Raw genomic sequence first — 10,694 nt, forward strand, 5'->3', positions numbered from 1 at the left:
GTCATGCGCCAGACAAGCCGCAGGAGTGAGCGAGGATGGTCGTACGTGCGAAGCTCGCGTGCTCGGCGACCCGTCTGTTTTGGATATAGCCCATTTTATTGGGCTCCCGGCCTTCTCTTGCGTGTCGTCTGCATTTCGACGTGGCACCACTGCACTACTGGACTACGGCAAGGTGAGAAATTGTGTTTGACAGTGTGCGGCTCATTTTAATCACGTTAGGCTTAGTTCGAGTGGCGCAGTTAGCGGAAAACAGCACCGCCGTCCTGGCGCAGTTAATTTGAGTTAATGCCTCGTCCTGGCAGATGTTTGCGACGCTTTCTATGAGCCCCAACATTACTGTAACTTATTTCGGTAGTTTTTGGGCACGCTTGCCGCGCCCGGCTTATTGACGCAGTAAGCGAAAACGGGCTCGGCCGTGTGACGCATTTGCGCGTGTACATGCGTGTACTACGTCGTAGCGCCTAAGACAGACAAGTTTTTGCACATTCTGCGGCCCCCAACATTATGGTAACTAACGTCGTTATATTTGGGGTAGTTCAGAAGCACGGTTGCCGCGCCCGGCTTATTGACGCAGTTAGCGAAAAGCAGCTCGGCCGTGTGCCGCAGTTAGTTTCGCGTGTACTGAATCTTACTGGTAGAAGTTCGTGACGCATCCTCTGACCCGAAAAATATTGTAATTTGTTTGTTAACTTTGTGGGAAATCTTGAGGCTTGCTCGCCGCGCCTGGGGTTGTGAAGCTGTTAGCAAAAAAGCAAGCCGGCCATAGTGAGTTACTTTTGCGTGTACTGAATTTTAGTGGGACAAGTTTGTGAGGCATTTTATAGCCCTGCAACAACATATATCTTATTTCGGTACTCACGCTTCTCGAAAACGCGACGAGCGATTGCCGAGAGTGATAACACGGGAGTGTTGCATGCGCCGGCAGGACGCGTAAAAGAACATGGACCAGCTCAAGAACATGACATTTATGTATTCTGAGCGACTGAAAACAGGCTTTGCACCCACGAGTCTCACTTGAGTGCGATTAGAATGCATTCTGCGAGCGTGTAACATGGTCTGGCTGAGCCTGTGTTGTAGCCACCTTTGTGTACTTGGCGTACCATCGTGTCGACTGAGGCCAAGTTGAAACGCGCAGTCACCCGTGTATTTGTGCACTTAAAGTGCAGGAAATAATGCCCGGGAAAGGAGGGGTGCTTGAAAGTCGGATGTTCAGATTTTATGGCATTGTTTGGGAGGAGTTTTTGCTGCGAAATGTACCTAAAAGTGAATTTATCTGTAATGCCGCTCATTCACCACTTACGCACGTTTCGCCTCTACACGCAATACTCCTGTTAGGTCAATGTACCGAAATGATACATGCTTGTAATTTACTTTCTTTCAGCTGATTGAATCCGGTGGAGCATCGTACAGCAACGACTGCTGCTTACCTGGTGCGACAACTTTAGATGAATGCAGAAGCCCGGAACGAGCATTTATATAGAGCAAAATAAACATTTCATCATTTCAGAAGACGTCTTTCGTTTTCTTTATGAAATTGCAGCCGACAGATTCGGCGCAGTCTTGTAAAGGTCAATCGCAATCATTTCTACTTAATAATGAAACGATTCCTCGCCAAGGCCACGCGAGATTCAGCAGAAGCGGAAAAAAAAAATGAATGCCGCGCCGAGCAGCGGAGCCGGCGCGGCGTGTACCAACAGGTGTTCAAAACGCGCGCGCCCGAAAACGAAACCGGAAGGAGTCAACAACATCCGCTTGGTGCGCTACGGTCAATTCGGCCGCTGGGCTCTATGGGAGTGTCCGCTCTTGTTGAAATTTCTTTCTCTATGCTATTATGTTATGAGGCCCGCTCGCCGCGCCTGTTCTGACGCAGCGAAAAGCAGCTCGGCCGTGGTGAGTTAGTTTGGTGCGTACTGAATCTTACTGAGACAAATTTGTCGCAATTTTTATGTCCCCGCAACAATTTAAGCCTTCTTTCGGTACCCACGCTTGTCGAAAACGCGACGAGCAATCGTCAAGAGTGATAACACGGGAGTGCGTTGCTTGCGCCTGCAGAACGCACAAGTGATAAGCCAAGGAGCTCAAACGCCAGGAACTAGTAACTCAAAAATTCTGTATTCTGAACGGCACCGGCCCACGCATTTTGTCTTGAGTGCGAGTCGAAGGAAATCTGCGAGCGTCCAGCATGCTCTGGTTGAGAGCCTGTGTTGTGGCCACCTCTGTGTATTCGTACCGTACTATCGCGTCGGTTGTAGCCAAGTTCGCGAAACGCGCCGTTGCCCGCGCATTCGTGCTATTAAAGTGCAGGAAATAAGTATTGGGAAGAGGGGAATGCTTGGAATTAGTGTGCTTGTGGTATGTACGGTATTGCTTGGGATGAGTCGGGTATTTTCTACGCCATGTGTGTAAATACCAACTGGTTTTGTTTGTAATGCCGCCCACTCACCACTTTCGCACGCTTCGCCTCTACAGGCATTCTTGCATGTTCATACCAAAATAACGCTTGTAATTTTTTCAGCTCACGTCGTCTGGTGGAGCTTCCTGCGGAAACTACTGCTGCTTACCTGGTGCCACAACGCTGGATGAATGCACAAAAAGCCCGCGATGAGCATTTACAAAGAATAAAATAAACGTTAATTTTTCCACATTTCACAAGGTGTCTTGCGTCTTTATGAAATTGCAGGTGGCACATACTCAATGGAGGCTTGTGAAGATCGTTCGCAATCAATTTTACTTAAAATAATTAGCAAATAAGTATTTAATAAATAATAAATAAATATGTAAATAAATATTTGCTGCAAAAGCAAAAAAAAAAACGGAGCTGGCGTGACGCGCACCAGCTAGAATTCAAAACACGCGCGCACAAAACCGAAACCAGAAGTGTGCTTCAGGTTTTAACATCCACGGCTTGGTGCGCTGCAGTCAATTCGGCCGCTGGGCTCTATCAGAGTGTCCGCTCTTGTTGTATTCCTTTCTCTATGCTATCATGTTACTGATACAATGAGTTGAGTGGGCGCGCAATAGACGAGGCAACCTAAAGTTTGCCCGCGCGGCACCAGCGCCGAATGCTCCCCTAGCGGACCGATGGAAGTTTCGAGGGTCGTCGCTGCGCTGGCGCGCGCCCGTGTTCTGTACGGAGGGAGCGCTCGTGCGCGTGGTTTTTGCGATGCCGAGTGCGACCTCATCAGCCAGGAAAGGTGGCACGCAATACTGATGTGTTGTCGATTGCCACAGCAGCCTCGAAAACACGAAAGGTCCTACGCCGCCCGTGAAGTTCTACAGATTTCCTGGGAAGTGGTACGAGAAGGACAGACGACAACCATGGATAACTGCAGTGCGCGGCCGAGTCAAGTAAGTCTCATACTTTCGCATTCGCGTGTAATATCTTGAAAGCGGAATAGTCATATGCCTGTTTTTAGTGCACGGCCGTTTGTTCAGTCGTGTCGCGTTGATGAATTGTGGTGGCATCCGCCGTTTGTTAGCGGTAAATGCATGCGTGTTGCGCCGCTAAGCTCTACGACGCGTGCTCGATTCCCAGCCACGGCGGCCGCATTTCGAAAGGGGCAAAATGCAAGAACACCCTTGTTACCGTGTGCTTTGATTTTTGTGCGCGTTAAAGAACCCCCAGAGGTTAAAATTATTCCTGAGACTCCCCATTACAGCGGGCCTCATAATGATTTCGTCGTTTTGGCATGGTTTTGGCACTTAGAATCCCCGAATTTATTTGATTGCACTGTGCCCTCCCTCGCGATCGGCATGGACGAGCTCAAGAGAATTATTTCCCTTTTCCAAACGCTGAAACTTAAATTACTAGTTGTGCAGGTAACGAAAGGGGCCGCGCGCTACTTTTGTGTGGTAGCAGACCGTATTTAATGCAAGCCACGGTCGTCGCGTGCGTCGGGAAGCGGCAGATCGGAAAGCAGCCGCTCGAGACGTGCGCGTTATGTTTGTTGTTTGCCCATGCTTTCTAAGTATCTAAGTGTGCAAGTATCATAACTTGTAGTGGTACCACTCTTGTAGAATAATATATGCACACAATCACAGGAACCTTACCTTTGCAAACATATTATTGGGAGTAATTTAATCCCCACAACAAATAGGCACACATACTGTTTCATTTATATGCGATGCAGATGGAAGCGGCTAAACAGACCAATGGCAATCACAACAGTCTTCTCAGCAGTCAGCACCACCGGGACATCTGCTTTCGTACTGCAGCGACGCAGCTCTTGAGCAGCAAGACACGTGTGAAACAGACTCCAGAACATGCCTTTGTGAAGTGACGGAACCGCCAAGAAGCAGCCCAATGGATTTGCAGTGATCGAGTAGTATGACAACAGAAGTTCCTGCTGCCAGTGTGACTTATGTTGTAATTGAAATAGAAGTGGCTAAATTTCTGAACATGGTGCGTACCTCTAACTCGACGTCGTCTACGATCTTGTCGGACACCTGTGACACGCACTTGGCTTTCACTCTCACATCACCGTCCACAATTTGTTCAACGCCGTACACGTTCGGAAGCAGACGCTCCCCTATCGTGAGGTTGCCGCCACGAGAAAAAGCAGTCGGCGTCGGCAACCTTCTTGAAACCGCACGGCAATCTGTGCATCGCTGTTGCGCAAGCAGGCGATCTGCCGCCGTTGAAAACGGAGCGCCGTGAGAACGAGCAGCGAAGAAAAGCGCGGACGGCACAACGCCATAACGGTTACACGGCATAACGGTTACAAATACAGCCTTACTTCAGTGAAATGCCTCCGATAAAATTTGACTGCTAACTTACTTCTTCCGACAAGTGCCAAGTGCATTCAGTATTTTATGCGAAGCATATTACTAGAGCTCAACCCAGCTCCTCAGGCGCGGCGGTGTCGCCTTCAATACCACTTGACACCGTGACGTCACGGCAGAGGAGAAACGGGGCTCCAACTCGCGCCGTCGCTCGCGGCGTCACCTTCAAGGCTGACCACGTGACACCATGACGTCACGACAGAGGAGAAACAGGGCTCCAACTCGCGCCGTCGCTCGCGGCGTCGCGGCGGTATATGAGCAGCTGCGCTTGCCACTCACGAGGTGAGATGCCTCCTGGAGACAGAGCTGCTCGTTGGAATGAGAAGCGAAGGTTGCGGCGTGCTACAGAGACTGTTTCTAGGTGACTTTGCCACGGCGCAGCGGTGAGCGTCTTTGCCACGGCGCAGCGGACGCGGTGAGCGTCGAGCAACGCAGCGTTCGGCGCGACAACGAAATTTGCGCCTGAGCAAGCGCCGCACGCCTGAGCCGACGCCGACGACACCGGCTTTTCTGCGACACGAGCTCCTTAACGCTGTCGCGTTAAAATAAAGGCTAGTATGCTTCGCATCCTGGGCTTAACCTTAGCTAAGCCACAGCCATTTTTTCTTTTCGACTGCGTAATGCCACATTGACACGTGTACTTATCCTTTTCTAAGGGACTGCACTGCAGCCACTAACAACTTATAGTGAATTCGTCAAAGCGCCCCAGTGCGCACCGGAGCGCCAGAGTGTGCGGTTTCATCCAATCATCGTCGCCTCTGGACGCCGGGTGCGCGCCGGTGCCATTTGCCGAATTCGCCACTAAAGTTATCGCTCAGCGCGAGACGCGCCTACCTGCATGATTGGAACTTACGGGAATGTTATCGATGGCTCTATGTGTTGTCTGTTGTCCCCGAAGCTCGTGTAGTCTGATTTCACGCGTGACGCGAATTGTGTAGCACTTTCTGTAAGACATGCAGGCACCAGCGATTGCTCTGGAAACTTCTGTGACTTATCTATAAGAGCGGACGTGCTTGACCGCCAGATCAGATTTTCGATGATTGTCGAATGTGTTCGTCGCTGTCGCTGTGCTTTGAGTGTAACTTGCTTTTGCGGGCACAGCTTCGCCCAATAAAACGTTAGGCTATTAACAGTTTTGCTGCATTGCTTTTAAATATTTCTTGGCGAACATTTGCCATTTTGACAGTATCTATCTAGTCGCCTACGTCTTCGTGCTCTCATGGTCGTTTTGTTCAATTGCTATTGGCCAAAATTGGCATAGTATGACAAGAGCGTATGAGGAACATAAATAATAGGTCTTGACGTGAATGTCATGACATGCGTGTCATGTAGGTGATGAAACAGCCGCCTAAATCTTGGTGCTTTCTAAGGTGGAAGCTTTGGCGAGTTGGTGATTCTATATCGACATGTGTGCACAGCGCAAAAGACGAGGACTGAAGGAAGAAAACAACACAGCACCTGTGACATCAATTTCCACAGGGCGTGGTGTCTGCCGGCTTTTTTCACCGTCACTAGTATATGAAAATATTTGCAGCGAGAACTGCCATGTGTTCCGCAATATTCATTGTAGGCAGATATTGTCTTCATATGTGTATGACATTCATGTGTACTTATAGGTCTGCTTCAATCAATGTTGCTGGAGGCCTCGAAGTTCTTGACTTCAAAAAAAGGGCCACGCGTCTGTCTCGAGCTAATACAGCTGTAACGTCTATCCTTAGACGGCAAATAAATAGCTTTCATCTTAATCGTCAACCAACTGCAAACCAACTGAAATTTATTAGTTTATTAGCGTTATTCTGGACCAACAACTGTCATCAGCTTCGTATACGTCAGTGCTCATGACAGTCAACTTAATTACCAACGTACTTCGTCGACTAATCACTTGATTCACTACTGCTCCAAGTTTTTTATAACGCACTCATAAAGGAAAAGATTGCTTACTTGGCACCCATTCTGCACAATCTGCTGCGAACAATTTTGGAGGAACTGTAACGTTTACTAGAAAAGAGAGCTTATAGAGTCTGTCCCGGTGTTCCACGAGCGACCTCGAGTGTAATGATCGTTGCTGAGTCACGTCAGCCCCATTTTCACTGCGACTGCACTTAAGTGCTCGAAGCTGAATTTGCCTTGCCCGTCCATCCGTTCATTCTTTTACGCTGACGATGACCAGTGTGGTCATCGGCGCTATCTTGTCGACGTCAGGCCGCCTCCTCATTGTCAGTTTCCCCATCGCCTTATAGGGGGAAGAAAACGAAAAGTTGGTCCACAACTGCCTCCACTTCCAGTGAGCGCACGTCTGTTCTGAGAAACTAAATAAATCACTCATATGGCATGCATAATATTTAGTCGCCTCCTATGTGCCTCTCTACCCCACGTACACGTTAATGTATCGGCGCATGATATTGAAAAGATTGATAGCAGAGGTGTGCAAAACATGTTAAAAACGTGCGGATGATAACCAAACCAGTGTCGAAAACAAAACTACTTCTGTCACTGCCACTGAAATTCAAACTTACGTCATTTCAACAATGGGCACTAGGGAGTTGGACGCGCCAAGCACTGCTCTGTCACTGAACAACGGCGCTTGGCATTTAGGGCAAGCTATTGCGCTGCATGCAGCCTCTGAAAGCGGTGGCCTTTTTTTGCGTGCATTTCGGAGGCCACAAGAGGCAATACTGAACGGACCAGTATGACATTGACCAAAGAGCTACGAGCATAAGTTTCCATTAAGTTGTACATTTGAACTAAATAAAGCTAGTATACTTAGATATGGGGAGCCTGAGCGCGCTTAAGTCTCCGTGACATTCACAGCATGCATTACTACAGTGTACAGAAAGGTAGGTTCGTGCATCACAAAAAGATAAAGTCACAGAAAATTTATCTAAACAACGCTTTTCTATTGGTAATATCACCGAATTTACAAGCATTAGTTAAATATGATTCCAAATGCGTTTTCTCGAATAATTCATTTAAATTATATTGCGTAAACCTTAAATTATGCCTAATGTGTGCTAGTTCCCCCAGCTTAGATGCTGAAAGCCCCAGATTTTTTATTATCAGTCGAGAACATCATATCTTCAGAAGATTTGTTCGGTATTTGTTCGGTATTTGTTCAGCCACTGGCACTTTACCAGAAATACTACTCATGCCTTCTGTACGCTCGCGTACAGAGGGCATGACTGAACCATGCCACAAATTCATCTGCTTCTCAATTCTTCATGCTGAAGTTGAAGCTACAAAGACTGCTTACATTAAATGAATTCATACCTTTCAGCCGTAACTGAACTTTCTATAACCTGTCTGCACCGCATTTCACAGTATCAGGAGAGATTGTACCAAAATGGAATATTTTTAACAATTACCGAGCCGGCCCTGCAATCAATAAATAATATAGACGCAAAAATTATTCAGCACACGATCAGTGTATGAAACGCTCAAAACGCAAAAGCTATAGCGCAGCCAGACATGTTATGAGAGAGAGCGAGGGAGAGAGAGGGACAGGAAGAGACAAGAAAGGCAGGGAGGTTAACCAGATGCGAGTTTTCGATCTGATACCCTGCACTGGGGTCGAGCAAATATGGGCGGGAAAGAGGGCAAAGAGAGAGAGAAAGAACAAAAAAGACGTTATAGTGGTGCAGTGGCTACCGGGATGCTTTGATATCGCTAGAAGTACTACACCGGATGCATGTGCAAATTAAGCGAGCAAAAGTCATGTAACATTAGATCCAGGGCGTTGAAACGCAATTTTTTTTCTCTTCTGGTCATTTTCCCAGTTCACAGAAAACGTTTTAGTTTCGCTTAAAAATTCCGAGTGAGAAAAATGAGGCTTCAAGCGGTGCGAACCGGGTTGTGTTGATTTGCACAATTAAAACACAATGACGGCAAAACAGTGTTTCGCAAAAGATCCTCGGCATTATAATCAGCACAGGGAAAAAACAGCGAGACCCTCACCGCGACCTCTGGTTCCCGCACTGAAATAGCACTCACATATTCAGACTCCCAAACGCCGGCGAACAACAGTGATTGGGGTACGTAGTATAGCTGAAGCTTCATCCTTCAACGTTTCGCGTTCGTTTTATTCGTTTTTATTGCGGAATCAATTATATGGGCACTCCAGGCGCATATCTGGCGTCGGCGTCGCCGGCGCCGTTGCCGTGAATTTCCGCATGAAGTACAAGGGCGATATAATCATCGCCGCGCGCCATATTCTGTATGTGCGAGTGAAAGCTTGCGAGGGTGAGCCAGCAATCGGGGGCCTAATCTCGCGCAAACAAAGTAGGAAAGCGGGGATAAAGCGCGCCGTCTTCCGTCGCGCAGCAGGCTCTGGGGGACGGGTATACTGAGAGGGTAGGGCGTTCTACTCCGGGCCGCTGTCTCTTAAAAGCCATCTACGACGGGTTCAGAGTCCGCCGTGCGCTGCGTTTTCGCGGCTTAGTTCGTGTTAATGCGAGAGGCAGCACGAAGGTCAATTCGCTGCAGCTGCTGCTGCCACGCTTACTCACTCCAGCTTTTTGACAGCGAGTTTTCGCGGGCCTCGAGTGAGATGTGTTCATGTTTGCGTGCTCGCACGTTACCCCATGCTTGTTAGTTTAGTTATTATGCCTATGTTTACAAGCTTATACGGCCGATAAAACTACTATCCTTACTTCGTATAGCTGTCCAGTAATTTGCTCTCCAGTGTGTCTTGAATAGACTGGACGACAGGACATTTACGGAAGCGAAGATCTTGGGTGCCTGGCCTCACAGTTCATTAGCCCAGAAAGCAGTTCGAGCACTCTTTCGCTACCTGAAGGCAATAGACTTAAGTGCCCGACTATAGACATCCTCCACTTAAGTTTTTTTTCTCTCTCTCTCTTTCACTCACCATTTCCCTCCCCACGTGTAGGGTAGCAAACTGGACTCAGTCTGGCTAACCTCCCTACCTTTCCTTCATCCCTTCTCTCTCTCTCTGCTATCGCGATGGATCCTTAGCCTTTCGGGCAAAACTGCGACTATATTTAGGTGGTGTATTTTTTTACCAAATTTAAGAATGATAGAATTTTACATTATTACAATACGGAAGCGTTGACAGAGCCACAACGTGCCATAAGGTTGCCAGAAAGTGCTCTCTTTCCTTGCTTTGGAGCCGCTTAGGTTAGCGAGATAACCTGAACGCTCCCACATCCATCGCTGGCGCGAACAGCTATTCACGCTCTGGGGAAGTAGTTTGTTCAAGTGCACCGGCCTGAGTGACCGTTTATAGTCTTTCTGTGTATCCTTCCAACCACGTGTACGCTGTGTTCACTCTCTCCTTCTTTTTATTCCCCGTTTCCATTTTCTGCAGTGTAGGGCAGCAAACCGGATGCTCGTCTGGTTGAACTCCCTGCATTTCTTAGCCTTCCTTTCTCTATATCTCTACGCCGCCAGGAAATTTATTACTCTACACTCGATGGACTACGCTCGCCTGACGTCGCACGTTTTGCAGAGCCTTCAGCAGACACTTCCCGGCCATCGACGCCGTAACGTATATTTGCGGCTCCGAATGAGTGGTTGGAAACGTACAAAGTCAATCGCTACAGCAGTTCGCTTGATACACGGATGCTTTTGCGACGCTATTCTAGGTTGCGAATGTCTGCTTTGATGACTGTGCAGCATTCACGTGGCGAAACATTTAAGGTAGAGAGGTGGCTGTAGCAGCGGGAGCAGCCGCCGGCTTCGCCCCGACTTTCTGTGAAAATGATGCAGAGTCGCGGGTTCTACAGATGAATAATGCATGTTCGTTTTATTACACGTCCCTAGGGAATCCGGGCGGAATCGTATACCCGTGCACCGCGGAAGGCAAGCATCACTGCCACGCTTAAAGCAATTATTTGTTTCATACTTCTCAGTGCGCGATCGTCGCACACCATTCCCTTGTGCATGCTTTGAGCATT

Source organism: Dermacentor albipictus, chromosome 1 (assembly GCF_038994185.2).
Source record: "Dermacentor albipictus isolate Rhodes 1998 colony chromosome 1, USDA_Dalb.pri_finalv2, whole genome shotgun sequence".
Classification (NCBI taxonomy): Eukaryota; Metazoa; Arthropoda; class Arachnida; order Ixodida; family Ixodidae; genus Dermacentor; species Dermacentor albipictus.